The sequence below is a fragment of the Nematolebias whitei genome, chromosome 5, assembly GCF_014905685.2.
Source record: "Nematolebias whitei isolate Nwh7 chromosome 5, NemWhi1, whole genome shotgun sequence".
Lineage (NCBI taxonomy): Eukaryota > Metazoa > Chordata > Actinopteri > Cyprinodontiformes > Rivulidae > Nematolebias > Nematolebias whitei.
The window spans coordinates 19,256,434-19,278,962 of NC_056502.1; the positions used below are offsets into that span (position 1 = coordinate 19,256,434).

At 38.5% G+C, this 22,529-nt stretch overlaps 1 protein-coding gene across 1 annotated transcript in view; it reads right to left on the reverse strand.

Annotated features, from left to right (window-relative positions):
* galnt1 (UDP-N-acetyl-alpha-D-galactosamine:polypeptide N-acetylgalactosaminyltransferase 1) overlaps window positions 1-22,529 on the reverse strand; it is a 63,262-nt gene that overhangs the window by 36,925 nt on the left and 3,808 nt on the right. The window contains exon 2 of the mRNA XM_037676309.1: window positions 2,167-2,275. The gene's annotated coding sequence lies outside the window, so the exon portion shown is untranslated. The remainder of the gene's footprint in view (window positions 1-2,166; window positions 2,276-22,529) is intronic.

The following is a 22,529-nucleotide window of genomic DNA, read 5'->3' on the forward strand; positions in this document are numbered from 1 at the left end:
AAAACATTTTCATGAATTTCCAAGGAGTGTTGATCAACAGCATGCACCAGAGGAAAGCAATAACAGCAATATGGCAGTACACCTTTGCATCCATCAACCTACAGCAGAAATATTAGGTTAAAGTTTTTTCGGTGTCCCTGAAATGAGAGGTGTAACAGTCAAGACCTATGAAGCAGGACTTGAGATGATTTTTTTCCTTCTATGATTATTTAGCAGTCAGTGCCAAATAAACTATCCATCCATCCATTTTCTTTACCCGCTTGTTCCATTTTGGGTCACGGGGGTCGCCGGTGCCCATGTCCAGCAATCGCTGTGCGAGGGGCGGGGTACACCCTGGACAGGTTGCAAGTCCATCACAGGGCCACACAGAGACAAACGAGACAAACAACCATTCACTTTCTCACTCACACCTAGGGACAATTTAGAGTTACCAATCAGCCTAACATGCATGTTTTTGGTCTGTGGGAGGAAACCAGAGTACCCGGAGAAAACACACGCATGCACGGAGAGAACATACAAACTCCACCCAGAAGGCCCCTGGACCGGGGTTTGAACCAGGGACCTGCTTGCTGAGAGGCAGCAGCTCTACCAGTTGCGCCACCGTGCTGCCTCCAAATAAACTGGAGGAAGCTAAACATTAGCTTGTTAAATGTTATTTTAAACAACAAAAAGGAACCCCACCCAACAGTGCACATTAGAACAAAACTAAATTATTTGTATACAATATTTGAGACATGTATTTAGGAACTGTAGATTTAAAGGTTTAGAAAACCGATAAAACCAGGTTTTCATGCTTTACATAACTGAAATTATTTTAATGTGAGTAGAATTCTCTGCAGAACAATTTACCAATACATATGAAATTAACAAATGTTTGTAAATGTCTTTTTGAAAATAAAAATGCGACTAGCTTGCTGCAATAACAATGATGTAATTTTTTACAGTCTTAATGCAAAGCACACTTTTAGTGATGGAAAAAAAAAAATTTTTTTTTTGTTTGGGCTCCTTTCCTTAGGGGTCACCACAGCGAACTAACTTGCACGAAGACTTGGCAATTGCTTTTACACCGGATGCCCTTCCCGACACAACCACAGACCATTGAGCTACCACAGCCCTCTGTGTGGAGCAGAGAGCTGCCATCTAGGGCGCCTGGTGGAGCAGGTGGGGGTTAAGAGCACTGCTCAAGGACCCAGAGTGGGGCAAATGAGGGTGGAGGCAGGTGTGGGTGATTCACTTTTCTCACCCACATTTAGATGTTGTTAGTTTGGGGAGTCAAACCAACGACCTTCCGATCACAGGCTCACCTTCTCTAGATCTGCACCCCCCCCCCCCCTGCCCAACCCTCTTGTGATGGAAAAAAATATCTGACATGTTTTTACCAAACTACTAAACAAAATTTATTTTTGTTTTCCTCCCACAGACCAAAAACATGAATGTTAGGCTGATTGGTAACTCTAAATTGTCCTTAGGTGTGAGTGAGAGAGTGAACGGTTGTTTGTCTCGTGGCCTGTGATGGACTTGCGACCTGTCCTGGGTGTATCCCGCCTCTCAAACAGTGATGGCTGGACATGGGCACCAGTGAACCCCTTGACCCAAAAAGGAAGAAGTGGGTAAAGATAATGGACAGATGGATACTAAGCGAAATTATTCTTACTACCAGAGCCTGAAAAATTAGAGAAATGAAAAAGATCTATACAGTCAAACAATCTTTCATATATAAAGCTATCAGAGCAACAGCATAAGTTTGTGTAACAGGACCAACAGAATTAAGTCTACAACGTTCACTTACTTTACTGTGCTAAAGACACATCAGATCTTATTGTCCATTAGTTTACATATGGGCTTTTGCCAGACTAGGAATACAAGGACCAGTTCAGCCAGAGCCAGTACTTCCTGATAATATGAAATGTTCATAAATTGAGAAAGAGCTTAGCTGTAAATTTGATACTGAGAATTAAAATAACAAGTTTAACATTCCATTTTTCAAAAATGGTCCACCAATTGTGTCTGTAAAAAAAAAATTGCTGTATTGATGTGTGTGTGTGTGTGTGTTGGGTGGTGTGTGTGTGTGGGTTGGGGGGGGGGGCTCCTTGGATAATGGTAGGCAAAACACTGTATGGTTTTCTTTCTTTTTTACACGAGGCCACATTACAGCTGCACTTATACCTTTCAAAGTGACTCAAGGGGTCTCTGGTCAGATGTGCAGGGTGCTCCACCAGCAGAGGGGGCGGAGCCTCAGAGATCCCACTTCTTCTTTTGTCACTCACACATGCTCCTTAAAGACACAAAAGAGATGGATATATAGGACGTGTTAAAGTAGCGCACACACAGGAAAGAAGGCATTTTACTTTTTAGGCAGTCATAAAATAAGATGGAGAAAACCATCTCCTAAAAACAGTTGATTAAGTTCAAGTTCAAGTTTATTGTCATCCACATCACATGTGGTACATGAGGTGGGATGAAACTGAGTACTCAAGGTCCCAGTTACAGCCAAATATAGCAAAAATATAAAGTATAAAAAAAGAAACAGTATATAAGGACCTAAGATATACACTAAGATATACGCTATAAACAAACACCAAACAGTACTCTACAAGATCTAAGATATACGCTAAACACTAATAATGTATAACAATACGGAGTATCAAACAGCAGCCCGAACATGATTAATTTCTGTACCATAAAAGAATAAAGAGAGCAGGGATGCTTATTTTTAATAGGAAATGTTCTGACTACACCAACAGTGGTCTCTGAAAGGCTTTAAACTTCCTGGTTATCCACTTGTGTCCTTTATAATGCTTAATTTTAGTTTGATATCACAAGCAGTACATTACCATACAGTTAAACTTGTTAAACACAAGGTTAACTCTATGGTAACTGTCAAACACTGAATCTTTGCACAACTTTTAAAAAGCCAAATCAAACCAAAAACATTCTTACAAGTTTTTTTTTTAATTGGAGGTGGGGGTGAAGGGGCAGCAAAACAGATGACAAGTGGATGTAGGGGGAGACCGCTTTAATGTGGATGGACAAATGTTGAATTCCAAGAACTGCTCACTTCACTAGATTAATGGACCGTTTAAAAAAATCCATTGAGATTAGATGCAAGTGAAAATGATTCAGTGTGCGTTTATGAGCGTATGTGTCTGTCGCCCTTCAATCTGGACTTTGGCCTATTTTATAGCCAAGTCATCATTCTTGTCCGCCATGACTTCATAATTCCAGTCTGCGTATAGCATGAGTGTGTTAAGTTTGTATTACAAGAGCCATTCCATAAATCTCTTCCCGCCAGCCCACACATTTCTGCATTAGTGACTGTGAGGAGGGTGCACTGCAGTGCAGGTATGCATCAGCTTATGAAGGGTTCTGGCCACCAAAGGTGCCTGCCTGTTTCATTCTGAGTGAGTCATCGTTTCTTATCTTCTCCTTCCTTTTTGTCTCCGTCTTAACATGCATCGTGAGCACTTTCTTTTTAAAAATGATTTTTTTTACCCCCACCCCCTGCATTAAACTACACAAATGTTGAGCGAAATGTAATCCATCTGCAGATTGGAAGCAGGAGGAGCTAAGCTTCTATAAATACTCGTTTGATTCCTGTGACAGTCAAAATCAACCTACAGAATCATACACAATGCTGCAGTTCAAGTAGCAAATCATCTCTGCTTTTGTCTGCAGTGTAAACCTCTTGATCTCCTTGTTTTTATTTCAGCCTGTCTCACAATGTATGAGAACTAAATGTCACTGCAACCAAAAATAGTAGGAAAGGCCAAAAATTTAAAGGTCAAGACATTAACTGAATAATTATTCTGCACATTATTTTAACTTAAAAAATTAAATTATATTAAGATACACCATGATCTAATATGTAAGTTTCTTTAGGCAGAAGAAAAAGCTGGCTGGCCTTCCAATAAATTTACCTAATTTTTTTCTGAAACTAGTTAAGCATTATCATATTACGTTTCTGACAATATGCCTTAAAATATGTAAAAGAAGACGCTATTGCTGTAAAATAGACCGGATATCACAAAAAACAAGGCCTGTGTCTGTACAACCAAATTTGATGCTGTAATGCTTAAAATGATGATGCAGCAACAGAATGATGCAGATCTAACAGTAAAGCCTTCCTAAGTGACCAACACCCATGTGAGCATTCATGCTTGCTCAATGTGGGTCTGCAATTTAAACCCCCAACGCCCTAGTTGCCTTCATAGTTGCAGCACCAGCATTAAAAAAAATTGAGAATGAAAATAAAGGCTGTGCGTTCCAAATATGTTGGGAGCTATTAAAATGATGGACAGTGACTTTTATAGAAATTACTAAAACACAGACAGAAGGCAAGTATGCAGACTCAAGAGTATACTAACATGAAAATGACTGTCTTTGAGCAAAGACAAAATACTGATAACCGTGTTAGCACTTTGAGCAAACATGATTCATTTATAACCTGTTGCAATTTACATTTGTGTTCCATGAGGCCTTTATATGTCATGTAAATGTATACATGATTAATGTTGTAAGGGCAAGCATAAACAATCTGATAACAATTCTTTCCTAAGACATTGGCCATACACTGAGTGACCTTTATAATCTTGGTCAATTTGTGTCCAATTTAGGATTTTAAAACATCTTGAACCTACAAAATTTACAATCACTTTATAAGAAACAATCAATTTACAAATTGAATTCACTAAACACAGTTTGAACATTTTAAAAAGTAACTTTATACATTTCACAATATTTTTCCTTGTATAACAAAGCTAAATGGGGTTTGGCCCCATAGCCAAGTAATCCCAAATCAAGAACTTCTCAAGAATCATGGATCAATGCAAAAAGCAAAAAAACCTCATTCATCCCTGTAGCGATCACTTCTCAATGAACAGTGATGATTTCTGTACTGTTATTATAATGTCTCAATGTCTTGTCAAGTATGGATGTTTTGTGTGCCTACTGACTGTGAAACAAATCGCCCCTTGGGATAATAAAGCTTCTTGAACTTGAACAAAGTAGATCATGAACCATGGATAAGCTGGATGAGACTGATTTGTTTACTGCTGTGAATTTATTTTAATGCCTTAAATTCTCAAATCAAAACATTAACAATAAAAGACTTCATGTTATTGCCGATTAAAAACCTAAACCAAAAAAATCAGACCACAAAAAAAGCAAGAAACATTTGAATAAATTTAATCTGAGGAAAATAACAAAACAAGTGTTGTGTATAAATAATAATTTATATAGCAAATACCCTGAGATTAATATCCTGATGCACGTTCAATAATCCAGGTAGAAAAATCTAAAAAAAGTTAAATCTGGTCCTCTGGACCCTGAGTTTTACAGTTATTATATAGAGCAACACTTGTTGCATCTCCGATACAGCTATATTCCCGTTTTTGTCAAGTCTAATTTATTAGTATTGCACATTTTATACTGCATCTATGCAGTAGTATCCAGCTGCGTACTAATGTTGCAATTGAGTTATTTTAACAAATGCCTGGGCTCCAATCATCCCACCCAACTCTCATTTCATTCTCTTATCAACACAACACTCCCTATTAATAATCTATAAGCCTGCAGTCTCTTCTTCTGCACAAGCCTCTTTTCCATTCAGTTCAGGTCGACTAAGGAACCGACTAAGTTCCTGTCATAAATCTAAAAAGCCAGAGACTGAGGCAGACAAACAAATGCAAAAGCGAGGAGGGGCTCATTGGCAGACAAATGAAGAAATCTCAGCTAGCAACTACAAAACCTTTTTTTCCCCAGCTAGACCAACTAGCCACATCCAAATGTTAAACCCCTCCAGTTCTTAAGACTCCTAGAGTACGGCAAAGAGAAGAGGTGGGACTGGTCTCTTTTCTGAAGACTGTGCAACAGCATTCTCTGAGGACAGCATTTTCATATGTGTGCGTTTGGCTCCCAGCCAGGGTTTCTGTACGTGTTATACGACACTGTTTGTAGCTTATGTTATAACAGAGGGAGTCGAATGCTGACATCTTTGGTATTAGTAACAACAAACAGCACCGTGCCAAACCCGGGCCAACTGGATTCCCTCCTCCTTCCAGTCATCGCTTCAACCCACTGCTCTCTCAAACACCTCATGCCTCCAACAATGTGGAACAAGGGGTAGCCCTGCAGTCCATGAGTCCATAGTCGAGTCCATGCTAAACAGGGACAAGAGGAAAGGCAACAAAAGATGACAACAACCCTATCACAGGGAACTGTAGCCACAGCTCCCCTATTCTGACAGATTTCCAGGGGAAGCCCATGGAGAGAAAAACAGGAATGCCAGGAATAGAGCATGTAGAAAACATGTATGAGGCACAATGGTTAGGTTTTCAGTGCAGTTGTCATTTGAATTTGGAAGATGGGGAGTGAAGAAAGCTGAATGCCTCAGCTCTATATTTACTAACTCAAAAAGATCAACAAAAATAACATTAAATGTTTGTATTTTTTGTGACAATACCCAATAAAAAGGATAAAAAACTATAATTATAAGACAATAACCCAACTAAAATGAATCAGACATAGCCCTAGGTATTAAATGTTGGAATCAGCCCTAAAGTAATTTGGTACGCCCAGCCTAGATACAAGTTACACAACCTAATCACTACATCTAGAAAATAAGCAAATAAATTGTGTGAAAAACGTTCAAACCGTTTTCACATTCATTCAATTTATTTCTGAGTGAAGTGTAAAAACCATAATCGGACGAGTTTATTCAGGTGGTTTGTGTCTGTTTCAAAAGAGGAAATGATACACACCAGGGAAGTGGAAACAGCAATTGTGAATCATGTCTGACCAGGCATGATGTGACCCACCAGCTGTTTCCAGTCTGACCTGGCACAGTTTTACCCACATGACTGACTGACTTCTGAGATTTAAAAATATATCCTCAAAAATGAATTATTTTGAAGAATAGCTTGTACCATTTTTTGGGGGATGTCCATTAAAATGTTTTTTTGTGTGTGCTTTGTTTATGGTTAAACTAACTTCAGAATTAAAAACACTTACCTTTCAAACTCCCTGCACAATTTTTTGAACAAATTTAGGGAAAAAGCTGTTTTGCTGTTTTGTTTGTTGAATGGAATCTTGTCTAAAGTCACATTTTCCTTAGATGAAACAGGTCAAAATCATGGCCCGTTTTACTTTTCGAAACAAGAATTTTCTGGAACCTGCGTGCCTATATCCTTTTATATTTACTCTGCATAAGCAAAGACTGACAAGGTAGGAAAAGGAAGAATGAAGAAACAAAGGCAGACATGAAAGAACAGTAAAAGACAGAAATAAAGAGATCTACTTCCTGTTTACAGAAAGCAGAGAACACAGGAAACAAAGAAGTGGGCCAGCAGACCCCTGACAAGTATCACTTTAGTGACAACCCCCCCTCCCCCCCCCACACACACACACACAACTTTCTTCTCTTGTCTTGTGACATCTGGATTTGTGAGCTAACAGGACATTCCCAATTCAAGACAGAAATCCTAGTACTTGAATGCCATCTCTTTTTGTGAAGTGTTGAAGTGTAAATTTCATACACCTTTTATTTTGTGAACAAAAGTCATTTTTCTCTTTTGCTGAATACAGTCCTATAACAATAATACTAATGAAAGCTTTTAAAATTTACAGAAAATAAAAGCATAAGGGAAATATCTAGATAAAATCTGAGAAACTTTAATTTTTTTTATAATTCATATGGATTAGGAACTATACTTCAGGTAAACAGAGAGTGGCTGTGGTAGCTCAGTGTTTAGCGCCACCGTCTCGTAAGCCCAAGGCTGTGGGTTCAAGTCTAGGTTGTGTCAGGTTGCATAAAACATTCCCTAAACCTTTTCTGTGAGGTCACGCAATGTGGCGAACCCCACAGTGGGACATATGAAAAAAAATTATAATAAATTTAAGTAAACAGAAAAAAAGACTTAAAAAACATTCCACAATGGACATGCTAAATGTGCTATTACTCAAACATTGTGGTGTTAAAATAGGTCTTTTTCTAACTCAGACACACACACACAAAACCCTCATTGGCACAGTGGAAAACATTTCTGTTAGTGTTCAGATCTAAGCCAGCCTGCGAAGATATAGGACTGTCATTGTTGAAATCTGGTTTGAATAAACTGGTTTCTTGAATCCCTTTGGATATGACTTATTTCAAAACAAAATTGCATAAATTTTCATAAACGCTCCAAGTTTTCTACAAAAAAGAAATCCCAAGAGTTCCACACTTTAGGTTAACGAACCTAGTTACTTTTGAACAAATAAATTATCTAGAGAGGAAACACTACACAAACCAGCAGTGTTTCCTCTACCGTTATACAAGGAGGGTGCCTCGCCCTGTCAACAGAACAGAGCGCCCCACCTACCAAAATGTCCTTCACCCACAACCCTCAATATTCATCTTTTGGCATTAATATTGTTTAACTATAAGAACTAAAGCAGCAGACAGCCTGTCTCTGTGAAAGACACACCAGCTGCGCACTCCCGCAGAGGCGCATTGTCCGTCTCTCTTGGACCCAAAGTTTGGGCATGCGCGCAAGTTGCACATGTCTGTCTGATGATGACGACTCTCTGAACACATTAACATACAGTAAAAAATACAGTACAAAGTTAGAATGTAGATACAAAAGTCCCAAGGAGGTCGGGGCAAAGTGAGGGACGAGGGGGGTGATGGTGTTTCAGTTCTGGTATCACCCCCGGCTTCTGTGAATTGGTCACGTACATTTAATATGTGGATGTTGAATAATTTACATGTCATCACCTTCATGAAAGGGCGGGCAGTTCCCTGTGGGTAGCAGGGCGTCATCCTTCGCTTCTCTCTGCTGCTCACACCCGGGCTCAAAAGCTACTTTGCCATTGATAAGTGTGACTTCACTCAGCACTCGCTTTATTGGTTCTTCTCAGGTGAAGATGATTTGCTACTGTGACTTGTTGTTCCCCTGCTCTGTGGACGGGATCATCAATGTAAAGTGGGCAGTATCGTAACAGGTCATTGTGTTTGAGCCAGTTTGCTCGCTGTGGACCTTAAGCGCCTATTATCGGACTTCAGTTTCTTTAGCTTATCCCAGCTCGCTTATAAGTCCAGGTGTAGCTATGCTGTGCCATCATCTCAAATATCTCTCTGTGACATCGTCCGTTAACACGATCAGGGAGGAAGTGGCAGTTCAGATGCAGTTTGCAGTTTTGCTGGGCAGGTCATCCAGTGATGCAGCTTCATAGCCAATCAACAGTTGCTGTCTGCTTACATCAAAATTGGCACCTCGGTCTATTTGGAACCAGATAGTTCCATAAACCAGGCTGATTCAGGGTGGGTACCGGCAGTAGGCAGGCCATTAACTGGTGTGGAACCAATGAGAGCGGAGACAGTGGCAAAGCACCAAATGTGAACCAGGCAGCACGGCCCACCCTTCTCTGCTTTGATTGGATCAAACTGTGACTGTGGTTCTCTTTATAGGTTGAAAGCAGCATCAGTTGAATCCCTGTATCATCATTAAATTGGATGGTTTTAAAAACTTCTCCCCCTACTCATTTTTACAGATGACAGAAATCCATCACGACGATGGAAAACTTTAATCCGTCCTGCCCCGATGACTTTTAAGATCTTTGAGCAATGTATTTAAGACCAACTTACACATTTTTTTAAATGAATTGAAGACATTTTAAAACTTTAATTTTAGATACACGAATCTAAGACTTTTTAAGGATGCACGGACACCATGTAGAAGCATGTTGTTGAACAGTGTACCTTTTTACTATAAAACGGATTCCAAAAAAGTTGGGACACTAAACAAATTGTGAATAAAAACTGAATGCAATGATGTGGAGGTGCCAACATCTAATATTTTATTCAGAATAGAACACAAATCACAGATCAAAAGTTTAAACTGAGAGAATGTATCATTTTAAGGGAAAAATCTGTTGTTTCCAAATTTCATGGCGTCAACAAATCCCAAAAAAGTTGGGACAAGTCCATTTTTACCACTGTGTGGCATCCCCCCCTTCTTCTTACAACACTCAACAGACGTCTGGGGACAGAGGAGACCAGTTTCTCAAGTTTAGAAATAGGAATGCTCTCCCATTCATGTCTAATACAGGCCTCTAACTGTTCAATCGTCTTGGGCCTTCTTTGTCGCACCTTCCTCTGTGATGTGCCAAATGTTCTGTATAGGTGAAAGATCTGGACTGCAGGCTGGCCATTTCAGTACCCGGATCCTTCTCCTATGTAGCCATGATGTTGTGATTGCTGCAGAATGTGGTCTGGCATTATTGTGTTGAAAAATGCAGGGTCTTCCCTGAAAGAGATGACGTCTAGATGGGAGCATATGTTGTTCTAGAACCTGAACATAGTTCTCTGCATTAATGGTGCCTTTCCAGACATGCAAGCTGCCCATGCCTCAAGCGCTCATGCAACCCCATACCATCAGTGATGCAGGCTTCTGAACAGAGCGTTGATAACAACTTGGGTTATCCTTGTCCTCTCTGGTCCGGATGACATGTCGTCCCAGTGTTCCATAAAGAACTTCAAATTGTGACTCATCTGACCACAGAACAGTCTTCCATTTTGCCACACTCCATTTTAAATGACCCCTGGCCCAGTGCAAACGCCTGAGCTTGTGGAGCTTGCTTAGAAATGGCTTCCTCTTTGCACTGTAGAGTTTCAGCTGGCAACGGCAGATGGCACGGTGGATTGTGTTAACTGACAATGCTTTCTGGAAGTATTCCTGAGCCCATTATGTTATTTCCTTGACAGTGGCATTCCTGTTTGAGGTGCAGTGACGTTTAAGGGCCCAGAAATCACGAGCATCCAGTAGAGTTTTACGGCCTTGACCCTTACGCACAGCGATTGTTACAGATTCTCTAAATCTTTTGATGATGTTATGCACGGTTGAGGATAACTTAAAAGTCTTTGCTATTTTACGCTGGGTAACACCATTCTGGTATTGCTGCACTATCTTTCTGTGCAACAATGGTGGAATTGGTGATCCTCTTACCATCTTGGCGTCAGAGACACTGACACTCTGAGAAGCTCTTTTTATACCCAATCATGTTGTCAATTGACCTATTTAGTGTTAATTAATAATAATAATAATAATTTTATTTAAAAAGCGCCTTTCATGACACCCAAGGACACTTTACAGTAAGAACAAAGATCAACAGGAATAAATTACATAAAGAATATAAAATACATAAAGAATATAAAATACATACATACTATAAAATGCATAAAGAATATAAAATACATACATACTATAAAATGCATAAAGAATATAAAATACATACAGCAAAGTTAAAGATAATCGAGTCTAATTGGTCTTCCAGCTGTTTGTTATATGCTCAATTTCCTTTTTCCAGCCACTTATTGCTACTTGTCCCAACTTTTTTGGGATTTGTTGACACTGTGAAATTTAAAATCAACATATTTTTCCTTTAAAATGTTACATTTACTCAGATTAAACTGTTGATCTGTCATCTATGTTATATTATGAATAAAATATTGACATTTGCCATCTCCACATCATTGCATTCAGTTTTTATTCACAATTTGTTTAGTGTCCCAACTTTTTTGGAATCCGGTTGTATTTTAAACAACAAATAAATATGTTAATAACTAAACTGGCCAAAAAAAGATTTTTCCTCTGAGCTGCTATTGTAGAGGTACAGTATACCTACACAGTACCGTAATGTAGATAATTTAGAAACATTAGAGTCTTAGGAAGAGTGCCATCATTAGTTTTCCTATTTGGCGTGCAATAGTTTCAGACAACTGGAAACCTCTGAAAGAAAATGAGAAGAAAAAGTAAAACTCAGAAAGCCTATAGGTTTTAACATGGCATATGCATGTCTTTAAGCAACATAAAAAGGTAAATCAATTGTTTTTTTTGCAAGAAAAAAAAATCAAGAGAACCGCCAGAGATTAAACTGAGCAAATAAAGGTCCCCTAACAAGCAAGACATTCTCAGTTTGCTGTCATTTGTTATTGGCAAAGGTCCTGCCTGCTGTTTTGCTCCTCAAACAAAACCAAATTAACAATGCTGTACCAGTTCTCCCCCCCCCCCCTCAAAACACTATGAGACCACATAAAAAAATAATGACAGACAAATATTACATCACTTCAATTGGTTTGATGTACGAGATCATATTTCTAAACACCAACACTCAATAGTCTTTAAGCTGTGGCAGAAATCAATAAGTGGACAACATTAATCACATACAACTCTGCATATGAGCACAAATCCAGAGACATGCATTTCTAAACTGAGCTTGTGATATCAATATTTCATTTAAGCAGCTCCATCATGAGATCAATAGCCCATGTCACTACAGACACATACACTCCTAGTCACACTACATAAATTCCAATAAGTGCTCATCATGCGTTCTAAATGTTCAGCAATAACTTGGGCTTAAAGACCATGTAAAATCCTCTGTGATCTTCAGCCATGACTAATCTGATCATCTCCTTTCTAATTTAGTCTTATTAAGAAATCTAGTTTTAATAGAAAGGTCACACCCATATTTATTTTTCCTTTCGTTTTGCATCTTATTATGTCTCTGTAGACCCTAGTATAATAAAACTAGGCTTAAGAGTTTTAGGCGTTCATTGCATTTCAAGGAATGAAATTTGTTAAGACATAGGAGAGAAATCAATCTGAAATAAAGCAGTTGTCTGGTCGCTCAACGGTGAGGTGTAAATGCCTAGTGTGGTTTGTTTGCCTAGATATGTCTCAGCCACTGACCAAATATCTAGTGTAGTCTTCTGAGAGTCACTAGAGGAAAAAGTTGTGTGAAATGACAGAAGCAGCAGCAACCAATAAGAGTGCAAGAAAAGGTGAGAGGAAGGCCAAGAGGTGAGGTGGAATACAATTAACAAACACACAACAAGATGCCAGACAGCACAGTGAAGTAGGTCTGCTTCGATATATTAACAGTGTGTACTATCAGAGCAAACTAAACAGAGAAGGTCTGAGAACTTTCCTGTTCTCCTCAACAACCAGGTGATCAATTAGACACAGCCACTGATATGGATATCTTGAGCCAATCTCAAGTATCAGATTGAGGTTCCAATCAAGGCTTTTTTTATTTGATTGATATCAAAGTAGCTGACAATACACTGCAGCTGATCTCCGTTGTTGAACTGTTGTGTACAGTTTTATGCCAGCTGTTCTACAATGCAGCTGTTGTACAACATCCTGCTGCAACATTCCAACATGTTCGCATTATGGAAATGTTGTAAAATACAAAATGAAAGCAGTTCAGTAGGTACTTGCAATGTTTGCAATTTGAATATTTCTCTTGATTGTGGTGATTTCGAGTTACAGAGTTTAAAGTTACAACAGTTACAATACATTTAATGCCCCACACTTACGCAGAAAAACAAGGAACTTCTTCTTCTGCTGTCCTTAAGCTTGGGACTAACTGTTGATATGGCTGCCCGTGTGACCTGGTCGCAACATCTCTACTCAATGAGTCCTCAGAGACACAAACGCACTAACACTTAGAGTAGCAGTATGGCAGCAGATAAGAGCTGGAGATGGATGACTGCGTGTATGCATGCTGCAACTTTATCAGGGTTAGCTGGACAGATGGTTCACTCTGACGGAGAAAGACAGAGCACAGATATGAACAGTGGTCGGGTATGACCTTTTTGTCCTAACCCTCAAATATATCTCATATTTCTGTGATACCAAACAGTTACAGATACATTTGATTATAGATATACATTTTGCAATGAGTTATGTATGACATGATCGGATACGGAGTTATCCCCACAGAGATTGATATTTTACATCTTCACATGGTCTCCGAGAACTTAAACATCTTGCTTTTAAAAAGCAAACATTAGAACAATGAATAATTCTAATTGCCAGGTAATAATAGTAATGACACTTAGATAAGTATTCATGAAATAGTGTAGTGTTTGTGTAAATTTAAAGATATGTAGAACAGGTCAACATTAAATTGATTGCTGAGTGAGTCCCATTTAACTCTTTGAGAAAATCTAAAACCAGGCAGAATTTGCTTCAAAGCTTTTAGCAACTCACTTTCTTTAATACAAGTCTCTAATCACTTATACTGCTCTGGAGACTGCATAGGCATGAATGAAATGAGTCAAATGTGTCTGTTTTTAGATCAGAGCATTTTTGGAAAACCTCTTCAGAACTGGACACTCCTAGAAAATACTAGTTTGTTACCACATTATTAGTTGTATATGATAGTAAATCTACCTTCATGTAAAATGGTAATTTATTAAATCAATTTATGTTGTAAATGTTATAACGACATTGCATATATTTACAATTGTGGAATAAGCATTAATAGAATGAGGTAATTATTATCTATGGGCTGTATAACAGTTTTAAAATTATAACAGCATATTTGGATGTAAATGGGACCCTGTGTACATAATTTTGCTCCACCACATGTACCACATGTGGTGCGAACGACAATAAAGAATATATGAATCTGAATTTGTATAACAAACTAAAAAGACGAACAAGTCCTGTAAGCCAACATGAGGAAAGACGTGCATGTGTGATGCAAATGTTTCTTCATGAGTCGGCAGAAATCTGACCTTTTCTATTTCCTCCAATGGTAACTGCTCAATGTAAAATGAGCTTGACAGTTACCATGGAGGCAAAGTTTTTTTTCCTCTCCATTTCCTGCTGGGTAGTACCTCAGACTGAACTAGATGCTAAGAGCAACATACATACATGAACTGCTTAGATTTACAAAGACAGGCATTGAGTAGCTAAGCAGAGAACAATGTATAAGGTTACTTAATGCTACAAGGCCAAGCTGCTGCGGTCCGGTGTTTTGCACTTTTATTCAAGTGTTCAAGGTGACTTCTCAAGCTTGGTGTGATCCATACACAGGATCTCGCACAGCAGCAATTTATTTATTTATTTATTTATTTTACTTATTTGGCTGATTCTTTCTACAGGAGTCGCAACAATGAGCAAACTCACACAGTGAATTTGACAACTGTTTCATGCCAGATGCCCTTCCTGATTCAACCTGGGCTCAAACTTGCAACCACAGGATTATGACACTGTGACACTGAGCACCAATCTACCACAGGCCCCTCACGATGCACCAAGACGACATGCAATATTTAGGAAACAAAGTTTTGTTCAAAAAGCTAACATAATTGCACTGACTGGTAATATCCAGGAGTAAAAACATGGATTAAAAAGTTCAATCAGTGAGTATTAAACTTTATATTTTATGTTCAGCACCTGAGGAACACTATTCTTTTTCATCTAGTGGTTTTCCTTACCAACTATTTTTTTCAGTCTAACATCTTGTGCAGAGCATAGCCTTGGCTTTCATTTGTCTTAGGCTGAGAATAGCTGGCTGCTGTATTTGGACCTACAACTAATAAGAGAAACGAAAGTAAATCCCAAGGTGATATTCTCAAATTACTTATTTTACCAATTGTTGTTGTCAGTTCATTTGTTGTGGACCTTCCAATCAATTATTTGTGTAAACTTTCCAATTCAACAAAGCACAAAAATTTTGAGACTATTCAAACGGATGCTGTGATCTGGGAACTAAGAAAAACTACAGTTAGCAGACATTACTGGACGTTTATTTCAACAAGCACGTTTCATGAAGCACATGTGCATTTAAATACACTGTGATTTGAAATTAAATATGACTACAGCATCTGTACCAGCATTTCTACATAAAAGGCTATGCTTTTTAATAACTCTGAATATTTAGAATAAAAAATTTAGAAGGTTACAGTATTTTATAAAGAATCGAGAACAAAATACTGTAGTTCAACATCATCCAACACTGAGAATTTGAAACTGCAGCTTTTTCCTTGTACTTGGTAGACGATAAGGATGATTCCTGCTGTTGCAATCTAATATTCAACTATGGATATATATATATATATATTTACCTTCTAATGAGCTCATGATGCCTTCACTATTCAATCACACAGAGAACCAAGCGAGGAACAGAAATAGCCCATTAAATCCTTCTTCTCAGAGAAGAACCAATACAGAAAACAAGCGTAGGGAGGAAAACAAGCTCTGCTGAATACGGCGCTAAATCCTATTTCTTTATCGTTAAGCCTGCAGAAACATGATGTCCATCCAGCTGAGACACACAGACTGTGACAGCCTCTGAATCATCTGAAGAAGCTATATACGCAGTTAAAACACACTCAGCCGTAGCTTGCATTTATTGCTCTTTTTGCCCTCACAGCTACAATAATTCCACCAAAGTTATTTATGAGGAGTCAAAGTACAGTAAACGACATAGGAACAGTAAATGGAAAAAAAGCACAGCCCATACTCTTATCACTTTGATTGAAAAAAGGCAATCAGTTAAACCTCAAAAGCATTAGGTGTTATATACTGAACACACATTCATGCAGCCAAGGCTGTTCTGTTTGTGTTGGCCTTTAGCTGGTTGCAGTCAGAGCAGAGCACAGACCGCTGACAAGACTCCCTAGTGGCGCTGGCTGACCCACTTCTCTGCAATTCTATCCCTAACGTGACCCACCGTAGAGCAAGAGGACACATGCAGAAGGAAGCACATGCCCGTATGCACACATATACATGCAACAACTTACAAATCCTGGTAGACTGAGAAACAAGAAAAAAACTGCTTAATGCATCCAACAGGTTTGTTTCTCACTTTTTCAATATATATTACTCTGTCTGAAGATTAACCATTTAGGTTTCTCCTATCTGATCCAGCTGAAGAACCTACAAACATCCAGAATGACCTTCAGTTAGCTATATTTAATCTTGGCTGCCTGTTTAAGGCAGAGAAACCGGCAAGATAAAAACCTTACAACACAAAGACCTGACAGTTCACTTTATAAAAAGAGAGAAGAAAAAAGGTTTACTAATATTAAAATATCACAGTGTCATTGCTTTAACCTAAAAAGTAGAACACAGCATTAAGTGTTCATCAGCCTTTCAGTTTAGGAGCAAAGAATGTGTGAAATGTGAGTACCATGAGGCTCAGTATAATAGTAAACCATATTACTACTAGGGCTGCACAATATTAGAAATATTTGCTATGTGCAATATTATTGCTTAAAATTACAATGACAATATCATTTGCAATAAACTCACATTTTCCTTACTCCTCGTTTTCTCTTCTGTCATCACTATCATCTAAACCAGGTGTGAGCATCTAAATGCAGGGACATAAATAAATTGAACATGATGATTTATGATTTACTGAAGTCCTAGCAGGTTTTTTTGTGATATTAACATTAAAGGATTCAAGGTTCTTTATTTTTCGTACACACAACATGTGGTACATTTGGTGGAACGAAATTGTGTACACAGGGTCCCAGTTACATCCAACAAAAGTACTAAAATGTAAAATAAAAACAGTAATATAGATAGATTGATAGATATAAGATATGAACTAAGGAAAACGTCAACTAAAAATACACTGAGCACTAGTAGCATAAAAAATATGCCGAACAGCAGCACAAACACGAGTCTGTGAGCAGATGACTACGAATGAACACAGCAACATGAAACAGATCAGCAACATGTGATTTTTTTTCACAGTGATAATTCTGGTTAGAGATTCATGAGTCCAACAGCCTCAAGGTAGAAGCTGTTCCTCGGTCTAGTGGTTCTACACTTAATGATCCTCAATCTCCTGTCTGAGGGGAGAGGGGCAAAAAGTGTGTGTGCTGGGTGAGTGGGGTCCTTCTTGATGCAGGTTGCTCTCTTCCTCTGCATCTAGAGGTGTAGATGTCTGTGATGGTGGGGAGGCTGACTCCAACATCTTCTGTGCAGCCTTCATCACTCTCTGCAAATCTTCTCTTTCTGCAGCTGTGCAGCCTCCATGCCACATGTTGATGCTGGAGCACAGGATGCTCTCCACTGCACACCTGTAGAAGGTGGTGAGGACTGAGCTTCCCAGACCAGCTGAGGAAGTAGAGTCTCTGATGAGCTTTCTTGATCAGGCTGGTAGTGTTGTTTCCCCAGCTGAGGTTCTTATTCAGGTGTACACCCAAGTACTTGTAGCTGGAAACCACTTCTACCACAGATCTTCCTATGTTCATGGGGTGGGGGTGGGTGGTGGGGGTAGGTGTGTTTATTCCTTCTGAAGTCCATGACCATCTCCTTCGTCTTTTTCACACTGATGTGAAGGTTGTTCTTCCTGCACCAGCTCTCCATGTGTTCCACCTCCTGCCTGTAACTGGACTCATCACTGTTTGTTGTTTGTGATGCATCCCACCACTGCTGTATCATCTGCAAACTTTACAATACGACAGCCTGGATGGGTAGGTGCACAGTCATACGTGAGCAGAGTGAACAGGAGAGGGCTCAGCACACAGCCCTGAGGGGAGCCAGTGCTGAGGGTTATGGTGGAGGAGGAGAAGTTGTGGATCCTCACTAACTGTGCTGAATCTGACAATAAATTTACAATACATTGTGCAACCCACTTTTTCTACTAGGCCTGGATTGATATAAGATTCTGACAGTAACCTGGGAAAAAAAAAAAAAAAACTGTTTCACAACGTTAAAATGTTAAAAACAAATTTTTCAAATGTATTGCATGCTTTATATATCGGTACTTTCATTTTAAACCAAAAATGCAACTACAACTATTTTTAAGGCATGAATACGATTACTGTACATTTATTGTCTAATGATCATTAATTATATTGTAAGTATTCAAGTAGAATACTAAATAAAATATTTATAATAATTTGTTTTAATTTACATATAAGAAGACAAAAAGTACAAAAGTGAGATTGTTGACAGTCACTGTTTAAAATCAGTTTGTCAGCTTTTTCCAGAACGCAGGTCAGATTTTAAACCAACTTGTGATCAGCACATTTTTATCATCATATTTTAAATTTATTATGTTTATGATCAGCGTTAAAATTGTATTTTACCCACTAGTGTTGAGAATGAAGAAAATAAATTTAATGTAAACAAAAACACCAGTCAAACTATTTTTTATTTCTATAAACTTTATTTTCAGTTCTCAAGAATTTGGGCTTTTTGCACAGATTATTACTGCTTTGCTGTTCTGCTCTTTGTAAAGTAATGGTGAAATCATGACAAGCTGATGTTAGTAAATAATTAGCTGAGTTATTAGCATCCACAACATACCTCCAATGGTAGGCGATTTATATTCCACATGCTAACTCATGTAGTCTGTTGTAAATAATAGTTTTGAATGAGTGTCACCTTAAAAAGTGTTTGTTTCTTCTAGAGTAGACAAGCCATGACTGATTGAGTTATTTGATGGATACAATGTACAACCAACCTATGTCATCTTATTTAAAAGGAGCAACAATGTTTAGAGGATTGCTCCCCTCAGCTATCGCACAAAACTGAATGACATCTTGGAGCCACAGGTAGGAGAGGTGAAGTGCTGCTCAGCACTCCATGTGACTGAAAGGAAAATAAAAAAAACATTTTGTCTATAAGATCTTATTTTTAAAAAAAGGCACTGGTACTTAAACCATAGGAATAATAAATAATTATTGTGACAGTGACTTGGCAACACACCCTGGAACTGGTGATCAGCCCATGCCTAATTAATACCATAACATTTTAGATTTGTTTAATCTCAGTCTTGATCAAAAAATATAATTTAATAGTGCCGCCACAGTGAAGTGTGTGTAGAGGGGTTGATGCAGATCCACTTGCTTTACTGTTCAGCTGAATTCACATGCATTTACAATGCACACTACACATCATTAAGCTAGAAACTGAATGCCTTCTTCTTTTATGTCTGACTCACATTCACATCTTTGTCTGCTCCTGAGCTGCTGGACCCACAGAACAGACTGAAGTCAAGTTCATTTCAACTTCTATTTGATAAAACTGACTGCACACATATTTGGAGCTCATCTATGCATGCATCATTACAGTAATGTCTTACTGAGAGTTCTTTCCTCTCAGTCTGCAGCGACTACAGCCTGACTGAACTTGCTTTTTATTTTCACAGCATACCTTTTTTTTTTTTAGAAAATAATTTGCCTAAATTGGTTGAAATGACATTAAATGTTATGACAAAAAGCACTCAGGTGGGAACAGTATACCCACTGCTCAGGTGTGTAGAGAAAAAGGGGAGGTATGTAATGCGTGTTTTTGGATGTCATTCTCTACAGACAAGACAGTGGAGCCAACATGCAAGCATCTCTATAGAAAGATATATTATTTTGGAATGTAAAAAAATAAATAAATATGTGAACAGTCTTAATATTGTAACCTTACAAGAGTCTTTAATGTTGTTGTACAGGACTTTTGTATAACTCAGATTTTACAAACATCCATTCATATAAAATAAGTTTTAAGGACAGTTTATTTTTCCTAATGAGCTCTGGATCATAAAAGTTTAATGAAACCAGTCTCATTTTTACCAAATATACTTTTAATTTTGCCAACATGCATTATTTCAGCTAAAACATAGTGTTTTGACAGCTTATAGAAATCAAGTTTTCTTTGATGGGCGGCTGTGGCTGAGTGGTTAGAGCAGTTTTCCTCCAATCCAAGAGTTGGGGGTTAGAATCCAGCAGCAGTCACATTATGAAGTGTCCCTGGGCAAGACACTGAACCCCTCATAGCCTCCGATGTGTCCCCCATCGGTGTATGAATGCGATCTAAAGCTCTGATTAGTCTCTTTAGAATGATTTGTTCAATTAGCTTTGTATAGATCTAGTAGAGTGCTGTATGAACGGGTAAATGAGGACACAGATTGTAGTGTAAAGAGCTTTGAGTGTCTTGATATGATAGAAAGGTGCTATATAAGTACAGTCCATTTTTGTCATTTTGCCTTGTTTTTATTTTTATTGATTAATTCAATGTGTTAAGGCAGGTTACTGGATTTTTTTATTTTTTTTTGCTATAACAGCTAAAATGATTTATTGAGTAATTTAAATAACTACAAACATTCCTTGAGGCAAAATCTTTGGGTCCATGCTTCATTTAATCCACTGTGATGGAAGCTAAAAAAAAAAAAGCAAGAGGTTAAAAATCTAAGCAAAAAAAAAAAAAAGGCCAAAGGTTAGAGAAAATAGTTTGCATTTGAACAATTTTCATAAACGGTGTTAAGAGTTGTTGGACTTCTAAATTTGCAGCGTAAAGGATTAACTTGGGCGCTTCCCCGGCTGCCTTCAAACCGATTCAAAATGGAAAACCCATTTAAAGCGGAACAGGAAAAAGGTTTTGGGGTGTCAAGAGTTTCAGGTAATGCTCTGCTTCAATTTTATGCACGCCACAGACTTCAGTACTGTGTGAAAAAAAATAACTAACTGTCACAAACATCTTGGCATCTCGTCTCTGAACAGAGGAATGCATACAAGATTGAGGTAAGAAAATAAAATTGAAAAAAAAAATATGATGCCCTGGCATGAGAAGGTGAGGTTGTGAAAGCAGAGAAGGTGATGATGCAAAATGGGATCTTCAAGAAAAAAAAAAAAAAAAAAAAAAAAAAAACTGATATAGCACAGATTATATTATCCAATCAACTCAATACATTAATTGTATTTTTTGATAAAATACCCAATTACTAAAATATGTCATAGCTGGGGGAGTGGTGGCGCAGTGGTTAGAAAACGCAAGCCTGTGATAGGAAAGTAGCCAGTTCGAGCTCCAGACCAACAACATCAAATATGTGAGTGGGAAAGATATACCCACACCTGCTTCCACCCTCATTTGCCTCACTCTGGGCCCTTGAGCAAGGCCCTTAACCCTTAACCCTAGGGGGGAGAGCTCCCCCCTAGATGACAGCTCTCTGCTCCACAGAGGGCTGTGGTAGCTCGGTGGTCTGTGGTTGTGTCAGGAAGGGCATCCACTGTAAAAACAATTGCCAAGTCTTTGTGCGAGTTAGTTTGCTGTAGCAACCCCTGAGGAAGGGAGCAGCCATAAAATCAATCAATGAATCAATCAATGAATCAATGAAATCAATCAATCAATATTCCATAGCTGCAGCCCTACTCTCTACTCTTAAGTAACTTTTTTGTACTTCACTTTGATTTCTTCTGTTTTAAATGTGCATTGTAAACACAATTGAAGATGCATTAGTAAAAGGATTTAGAGAACCTTTAGCGTCACATCAAATGGCTGCAGAGATCCATCAGCTCCATCTTTGTTCTGGCAGTATTGTAAACGACACATTCAGATGGACACACTTTTTTTTGTGTATGTCTTGCCTGGTAAAGCCACATGAGTGTGCACTGTGCACAGATCACTACTTCTTTTATTAACAAACAGTGACCATCGTTTCTCACATAGAGGCTTTGAAATGGACCGAAGCATCAGCCCAGCAGTAAAGAGGCACAATGGGTGCATTTTACCATCTGCGCAGTACTGAGCAACTCTGTTCTGTGATTTAGGATGATACCAGAAATTCCATCAAATTAATAAAAGTACTTTCTAGCAAAGTCAACATGCCTGTTTATGTGCATGTGTGGGTTTGAATGAGTGTGTAATCTGGACGTAGCCTGGAAGAAGGAACAATGGCATTCCTGTGCTCTGAGGTCCAGGTGGCTGTGGAAACCGAATCCTAAACCGAGCCTTGCTGGCACACAG